This window comes from Tursiops truncatus, chromosome 5 (genome assembly GCF_011762595.2).
Source record: "Tursiops truncatus isolate mTurTru1 chromosome 5, mTurTru1.mat.Y, whole genome shotgun sequence".
Taxonomy (NCBI): Eukaryota; Metazoa; Chordata; class Mammalia; order Artiodactyla; family Delphinidae; genus Tursiops; species Tursiops truncatus.
In genome coordinates this window covers 122,618,354-122,627,412 of record NC_047038.1, presented here as the reverse complement: position 1 = coordinate 122,627,412, position 9,059 = coordinate 122,618,354, and the positions used below count along the sequence as shown (strand labels likewise).

At 39.8% G+C, this 9,059-nt stretch overlaps 1 pseudogene; it reads right to left on the bottom strand.

The window, feature by feature from the left end:
- Window positions 1-8,153: 8,153 nt before the first annotated feature.
- Window positions 8,154-8,552, bottom strand: LOC101324218 (brain and acute leukemia cytoplasmic protein pseudogene; annotated as a pseudogene).
- Between the last annotated feature and the right edge of the window lie 507 nt (window positions 8,553-9,059).

Genomic DNA, 9,059 nt, shown 5'->3' with positions numbered 1-9,059 from the left:
TTAGTAAGACAAAGGGGTTGGGGCTTGGGATAGAAAATTAGTGAAGAACTAACAAGGTCTGTTTATACAGGCTTCTCAGCCCTGAATTCCCTAATTCTGGTGGTAAGGATACCTTGTACCCTCCTGGTACAAGAAGGGTACCTTTCATGGGAGATTTATTTATTGCTTTTAGGGTGACAAAGGAGGGTCAGAGTGTCCTTGAACTGGCTGTTTCTTAAGTAACTTTAATTCTAAATAATTAATATGCCAAAGTGGCATATTTGGGGGTGGCGTATTCTGCTCCCCTTCACTCTATATAGCTATATATAGCTTTATATCATATATAACTCTATATGATATTTTTACCTTCCATCCAATTGATCAAAATTGTGTACTGAATAATGAATACATTAAATAATCTGTATGTCCCCTAGTCATCTCCCTCAGATGAATACAGACCACATTGCTCTGAGACAACTCCCTCTTGATTTAGTTCTTAGATGACATCTCTTATATGTACAGCACATTACAGCACAATATACCTCTTAAGCGCCATAATACACGCACACTACACACTCATGAATTCTTGTTCTTCATGTGCCTATGACTGTTCTTGTTTCTCTTTCCCCATGATCAACCACAATAACTAATTTGTGTTTACTTTCTCATTTCACCCATTCTTATGATTCTTAACAAAGGACAAGGAGAAATGGTATGTGTATTTATAGTGGGCGTACATGACAGTAGTTACCAATAAAAGCCAAGTATTTCACAAAAGTTTTTCTAAGATATTGCAGTATAAGCACTAAGGCTTTTGGTACCCCTGAGGATAAAAACAACACTCAAGCAGAGAGAGGAAAACTGCCAGCTTCTATAAGTTTCACACATTGACTTTATCAAAGAAAGGTCTTTAAAAAGCACAAACAAAAGTGGATACTGACAGTAGCAATGGTGATACCCAGAGGGAGGCAATAACGGTGATGCCTGACAGTAAATAGCTTAGTGGGAGAGACAGAATCCACTACAATGGCCTCAAAGATGAGCATTTAAGGGAGGAGCAGCTGATACTAGAGGAGGCCAGAGTACTCAGGATAGATAGTTGACTGATAATTTCTGTTCACATCCAAAACATGCCCAGGGAATGCACAGAATTAATTAGGATGGGGAGACTTTTGAGGGTATTGAAGTCATAATAGAAATTGGAGAAATTACCGAGAAATATCAATTTACAAATGGTTAAAACAAGAGGTATAATTAGGACATTAACTAAGTTATATTAACTATAAGCTCTTTGTTCTTGCTACAACTTAATCCTGTTAGTGGTGGTAAGAGAAAATATTTTCACTGTCTATATTTTTCAATAGCATTGCTCTTCTTTATAACTGTTCTTTCTTTCCAACATAGTACTCACTGCTTGTGATAAAAATAATATTACTATTTTTATAGAAGTAAACATGTTAGAGCTGGAAGGGATCTTGGATATCATCTCATGTCATCACCTCATATTATAAAGAGATAATTTTAGCTAATATGTTATCCAAATCACCTATCTGGTAGCTGAGCAAGAATGAGTAATTCAGAAAGTCATACTGTCCACGTGTTGTGTTTCTTATGACACTAAACTGCAATATTTAGAATACTGCACCATTTTAGAATACCTATTTTTGACATGAGGAATCTGTTTCAGAATCTAAATTTTACATAAAAAATCATAAAAATTAATTTGTAGAAAAATCAAGAAACCAAAAAAAAGGGATGGGGGTATAAGAAAATTTAAATCCACATCTCCTTAGACAGAACGTACAAAGGAAATGTTTGAGAACCAGTACCCTGATTCCTGAACTCCATTACACAGGCCTACAAACTTCACCACAAGCTATCCTTGGTCTCCAGCCCAGATGACAGATCTTGGTACTTCTCAGCCTCCACAGTTGTGTGTACCAGTACCTTATAATAAATCTCTTCATATCTAAATGTATGTGTATATATTACATACATATATATATATATATATATATATAAAATATATATATACTTATATATATAAAACCACCTATTGGTTGTGTTTCTCTGGGAAAGTCTGACTAATGCACACTGCAGAAAAAAAAAAAGCACAACAAAACAAAACTCTGCAACAAACATTTGAGAATCTTGACATAGAGCTATTATAACCCTGAATCAGCCCTTAGTTTCATTATCTTTTCTATTATCTTTTTAGTCTCTTTTCATTTATTTCTGTTTTAATCTTTGTTATTTCCTTCCTTCTACTAACTTTGGGCTCATTTGTTCTTCTTTTTCTAGTCCATTGAGGTGCAGTTAGGTTATTTGATTTGGGACTTTTCTTGTTTCTTGAGGTAGGAGTTTATCACTATTAACTTCCATCTTAGAACTGCTTTTGCCCCATGAATTTTGATACTTTACATTTTCATGTTCATTTGTCTCAAGGTATTTTTTTGATTTCTGTTTTGATTTCTTCTTTGACCCACTGGTTGTTCAGTAGCATTTTGTTTAATCACCATATATTTATAAATTTTCCAGTATTGTGAAATTAATTTCTAGTTTCATACCACTGTGGTTGGAAAAGATGCTTTATTTTTAATGATTTCAACCCAGTTGAATTTATTATGAATTGTTTTGTGGCCTACCATGTTATCTATCTTAGAAAATGTTCCATATGCAGTTGAGAAAAATGTGTATTCTGTTGCTTTTGGATTTAATGTTCTGTAAATATCTAAGTCCATCTGTTCTAATGTGTTATTTAAGGTCTATGTTTGCTTATAGAGTTTCTGTCTAAATGATCCATCCATTGATATGAGTGTATTAAAGTTCCCTATTATTGTATTGCTATCTCTCCCTTTAGGTCTGTTGATATTTGCTTTATATATTTAGGTGCCCCTAATTAGGTACATAAATATTTACAGATATCATACCTTCTTGTTAGACTGACCGTTTATCATTATGTAGTGCCCTTCTTTGTCTCTTATTACAGTCTTTGTTTTAAAGTCTATTTTGTCTGATGTTAAGTATAGCTATTCCAGCTTTCTTTTGATTTGCATTTGCATGGAGTATCTTTTTCCATCCCTTCACTTTCAGTCTTGCATGTCTTTACATCCAAAGTGAGTCTCTTAAAGGCAGCATACAGATAAGTCTTGGGTTTTTTTCTTTTTTCAGCCACTCTGTCTTTTGATTGGCAAATTTAGTCTATTTACATTTCAAGTAATTATTGATAGGTATATGTTTATTGCCATTTTTTAAATTGTTTTCTGGCTGTTTTTGTAGTTCCTCTTGCTCCTTTCGTTTTCTCTTTCTCTCCTCCTTTGTGGTTTGATGGCTTTCTTCAGTGGTATGCTTACATTTCTTTCTTTTTATTGTTTGTGTATTTACCATAGGTTTTTGCTTCATGGTTCCCATGACACTTACATGTAACAACTTACAACAGTCTATTTTAAGTTGATAAATTAATTTGAATCCCATGCTAAAGTTCAACATTTTTACTCCTGCCCTCACATTTTATGTTTTTAATGTCACATTTTAAGTATCTGTATCTTGTGTATCCCTTAAATAATTATTGTAATCATAGTTATTTTTTGCTTCTTTTGTTTATTAACCTTCATACTAGCTTTACAAGTAATTAATCCACTACTTTTTCTTGATATTTACATTTCTAGTGAGATTTACTCTTTCATATGTGTTCTTGTCACTAATTAGTGTCTTTCCTTTCAACTTAAAGAAGTCCCATTAACATCTCTTTTAAGGAAATTTTAATGGAGATGAACTTTTCTTTAGCTCTTGCTTGTCTGAAAAACTCTTTCTCCCACCTTCAATTCTCAATGATAATTTTGCCAGGTATAGTATTCGTAGTTGGAATTTTGTTTTCTTTCAGCACTTTGGATATACTGTGCCACTCCCTTCTGGCCCACAAAATTTGTGCTGAAAAATCTGCTTACAGTCTTAAGGGGTTGTCTTTGTATGCAACAAGCTGATTTCCCTTGCTGCTTTTAATATTCTCTCCTTGTCATTAACTTTTGATGTTTTAATTATAGCATATCTTGGTGTGAGTCACTTTGGGTTCATCTTCTTTGGAACTCTCTGGGATTCTTGGAGGTAGATGTCTGTGTCCTTCCCCAGGTTAGGGAAGTTTTCAGCCATTATTTATTCAAATAAGATTTCTGTCCCTTTCTTCTCCTTTTGGGAGCTCTATAATGTGAATGTTAGTCTGGTTGATGTTCTCCCATAAGTCCCACAGACCACCTTCACTTTTTTTCATTCTTTTTTTCTTTTTGCTACTCTGATTGGGTGAGTTCCGCTGCTTTGTCTCTGATTTGACTGATCCTTTTCTCTGCTTCTTCTAATCTGCTGCTGAACCCCTCTGGTGTATTTTCCAGCTCTGTTACTGTGTCCTGCAGCATATTGCCCATCTCTTTATTGCAGTTCTCACTGTGTTCATCCATTCTTCTCCCCAGTTCAGTAAGCATCTTTATGACCATTATTTTGAACACTTTAGCAGGTAAGTTACTTATCTCCGTTTCATTAATGTTTTCTTCTGATGTTTCATCATATTTTTCATTTGGAACATATTCCTCTGTTCTTTCATTTTGCTTGACTCTATGTGTTAGTTTCTATACAACAGCTGAAGCAACCACCTCCCCCAGTGGAGGGAGTGACCTCATATTGGAAATGAACCTTGTTGTTTAATCCTACCTCAGGTCTCTGTCACCTCTCAAACCTCTGTGCTTGTCCAAGTGGCCTATTATATTTTTAGTAGCTCCCAGTAGTTGATGATGTACCAAGAACTGTAAGTGTCCCAAAAGAGAGAATATCAACACCTAGGGTCAGGCTGACTAGAAACAAGACCCTTAGGCAGCAGCTTTTAAAAGTATGTGAATATATACAGTGCTGTAAGACCACAAGTGTAAGCCCTACTGGCCACCAAATAGGTGATCTGGAGGTGATCCCTTGGCAGCTGTCACAAAAATTGGGGCTCCAAATGAGTGTATAAGTTCTTTTCTGGGAGATATCGGTGAGCTGGAGCAAGACAGAAGGAGATGGTGTCCAGTTTATGTTCCTATTAGAGCAGCTGTATAGGCCACTACATGTATGCTAAATCTGAAGCCTGCTCCTCAAGCCAAAGCAAAGAGGCCTCCTTCACAAAAAGACTTGGGGGAGTGCCTCTGTCCAATGTCTGTGCACTGCCCTGGGGTGGAAGCCTGCAGTAACTGTTTCTCTGATTGCCACAGTCCTATGGGATCCAAGAATACAAGTCCCTCTGGTCACCAGAGCCAGGTGATCACGAGGCATCCCCTGAGTGGCAGCTACATAAAACAGGGTGCTAGACCTACAAACTAGGTGTCAGATGCATGTAAAGCTGCCTTCAGGAAACACTGGTGCTCTGGAGCATGACAGAGGATGAGTGCAAAGATAGTGCCCCCCTCCTAAGTCTCTGGAAAGAATTACACTTAGCCCTTAGATACATGTTTAAGTAGAAGCCTGCCCCTCAGGCTGCAATCATAGTGATTAGCTAATAGGCCTCCTTCACAGAAAGACTGAACTCCCGGATCTGTTAACTCTTGATGTGCCCCAGTGGTGGTAGCTGTTTAAGGACTCCTTCCCTGTTGGTCACTGTCCTGTGGGACAGACCCATGAGCAAACATAAGCCCCACTGGCCACCAAAGCCAGATGATGTAGAGGTGGGGATGTAGAAGTTGTGAAAAAGTTTCCAGTTCAAGATGGTGATATACGAAGATCCTTAACTCACCTCCTCCCATGGATACATTGAGTCTACAGCTACAATATGGAACAATTTCCTCTGAAAAAAACCTAAATACTGGCTAAGTGACAACTACACATCAGGCAAATGAGAAGAAAACCACATTGAAGCAGGCAAGAGAGGCTGGGACACAATCTCGCCATAAAACCCACCCCCAGTGCAATGGCCCACAGTCATGAGGGAACTTAGAATCCAGAACTTCTCCCTGGGGAAAGAAGGGCTTGAACCCTACTTCAGGCATCCCAACTTTAAAGTCATGCACTGTGAGACAAGATGCTTATAGCCATGTCTGGCACCCAAATTTTTGTGACTGCTGATAGGAATCCTGTTGTATTTTTAATTGACTTAAATTTCCCCAAATGTCTCTACTAGAGTAAAAAATTGGTATTACTGTTAATGTACTAATCTTATTCCCCATTAACCTGATAAGGAGGATTTCAATCCTCTTTTAAGGTGTACTGCACATGCCATCTGCTACATGAAAGCCAACTTGGACCTGCTTCTGCTCTTTGCTTCTCTCACCTCAGCTCACGTTTGTCTCCTCCAGTCAACTTCTCAAAGGCCCTTATTGCAGCATGCCATCCAGGCCACTATGTGACACTATTTCACCCTAGTTCCAGATGTTTTCCACTTCTGAGGTGGTCACTCTGCTGCTCTGAGCCAGCAAAATCACCACCTGCCCCTGCCACACTATGATTCCATCCAAGATATAGCTGGTAAATATTCTCAAACACTTATAAGGGTTGCTCAGCCATCTAATGGTGAAAGAAAAGAAAAAGAAAAGAGAAGAGAAGAGAAGAAAAGAAGGAAAAGAAAAGGAAAGAAAGAAAAGTAAGGCCCCTTTCCCTCTCTGTTATGCTATGTTAATATAGCAGTTGTTTGTAGGATTTTTGTTTATTGTGAATAAAGCTGATATCAATATTCATATACAAATCTATGTAGAAATATCTTTTTACTTCTCTTGGAAAAATTCTTAGGAATGCGATAGTGCTTCATAAGGCAGATACACATTTAATATTTTAAGAAACTGTCCTAAAGTTTTATGAAGAGGTTATTCCACTTCTACATTTTGAAAAGTGGTATATGAGATTTTCAGTTGCTTCACACCCATTCCAGCACTTGGTACTGTCATTACTTATTTTAGCCACTTTAATGAATGGATAGTGATAACTTTTGTTGTTGTTTTGTTTTTTCTGCTAAACATGGAGTTTACTGGTATCATTCAGTACAACTTTAGTCCTTCCTTTCCCAATCCCAGGCATGTTAACAGTCATTTAAAGATCATGCTACATTACTTTGGAGGAAAATACATCCTCCTTAACATGTCTAAAGAAATGCTAGAAAATTTTATTCCTACCGATTTTTTTTTTTTTTTTTTTTTTTTTTTACTGCCTCAGCTACTGATTTCTAACACAGTGCATGTGGATCTAATGTCCATGTGAACTCAAACCAACTAGTTACTGACTTTTTAAAGCAATTCCTTTGCAGATAGCAAATGACACAGTCCTGGGCTGTGCAGAGAGGCCAAAGGGAATCCAACATGTTCCAGATTTTCTCCCTCTTGTGAGCCTGGTCTTTGATTAACAACTGAAAATGGCCTTATTGGAGAGAGAAAACACTCAAGAACACAAGCAAAGGGAAGTGGAAAGCTGGAAAAATGCAATGTCTGCTGAGCCCTGATGGCTCCGAGGTGACCACTACCGTGATATTATGGTTCAGAGGCTGACGTGGACCCCGGCCTGGGGGGATGCTGAAGGCAGATGAGAGAGAAATGGGTGTGACTGTATCACAGAGGCCTCCCTGGGACACATCATGGGTGTTGGTGGGGTTAGTCTCTGTAAAATTGGATCTGAATCCGTCTCATCCTGAGCTAAGGAAACAAGAATAACAGAGTTTTCCTGTTTCTTGATTCCTCATACATGTGGGTTTAGAGTTGGGTGAAAGTCAACTTTTAAGTGAACACGGTAAGCTTTGTGATGGTGGTATATCAAAAAGGAAGAATGAAGGAATAAGCCTGCCTGAAACAGTGCGCAGGAGCATGGCCAGGAGAGCTCAGAACCGACTGTGACTCTTTCAGCCAGGAACCTACCCCTTCTACTCTTCCGTTTCCTAAACTGGCCCATGGCTTTTGCTCGCCACTTTTCCATCAGACCACACTGCAGGAGTTGCAAGAAGCGAACTGAACATACATTTGCAGTCTATTACCTTGTGGGAGTATTGTGCCAATACATTCAAGTGATAAATAGAAGGCTGAGAACGTCCCAACAGGCTAAGACAGTCTCCCAAGGCACTTGGCAGCATTCCCACACAGTAAGGGCCACCCACGTCTTCAAGGTTCTGCAATGGGGTCCAGGATGTGAAGGGCACCAAAGAAGTCCCTCTGCCCTTCAACTGGTTGAACACTCTGCTAGTTGCCACAGTTCTTTGTGATTCTTCGACTTCTGACCACTTGTTGGATGCCGTCTGCGACATTAACAGTGACTTCTTTTGCAGACGTCCGCTCTTTTAGCCTCTGTGGTCTGGAGGCCATTCTGTTTCTGGGTCAGGGGGCCTAAGCTGAGGCCCTGGGAATTTGGGCACTAGGTCCCACAGCTCATCTTCTCTGGGTTGGATATTCCACTTGGGGCTGTCGATCCGGGCACGCCAGCTTCCAGCACACCTGCGTGCAGGCCGCCCACCTCAGGGCCGCTGCCCCGGGCGGCCCGTCCAAGTCGGTGTAGGTGAGCCATGTGGACTCCGTCCCGCGAGCCCAGCTCTCCTAGTAGCGGGGCTCAATGGCATCCGCCCAGGTCCCGCCGCAGCCCATTCTCCCGCGCTGCTGTCGCGCCCGGCAGCTGCTCGGTTCGCGGTTCCAGCGGCGGCTCAGCCCGGCCGGCGAAGAGGCGGCGGCGGCGGCTGCATCGCGTGCCCCGACCCGCCTGCCCGCGCTGCAGCCACTTGCCCAGCTCCCGCGGCACCCGCCGCCTCCTCCACCGCCGATAACTCTTTATGATTTACATAAATGACCTTTACGACCTTATGCTAAGTATCTTCTCATGAGCCTATTGGCCAAATATTTTCCTTCGTAAACTCTGTTCAAATCTTTATGTCCATTATCATTGGCTTGTTATTATTGAATTATAAATTATTCCTCATACCATATATTTATTCAAATTATATTGTTTTGGGCACTATGGTGAATCACTTTCCAATTACTTGCTGCTGTGTATATCTATCCTCACATTCATATGGCTTGCCTTTTTGTTTTCTTAAGGTGTCTTTCGAAGAGCTATATGTCAATTTTCATGAAGTCAAATTTTTCATTTTTTTCCTT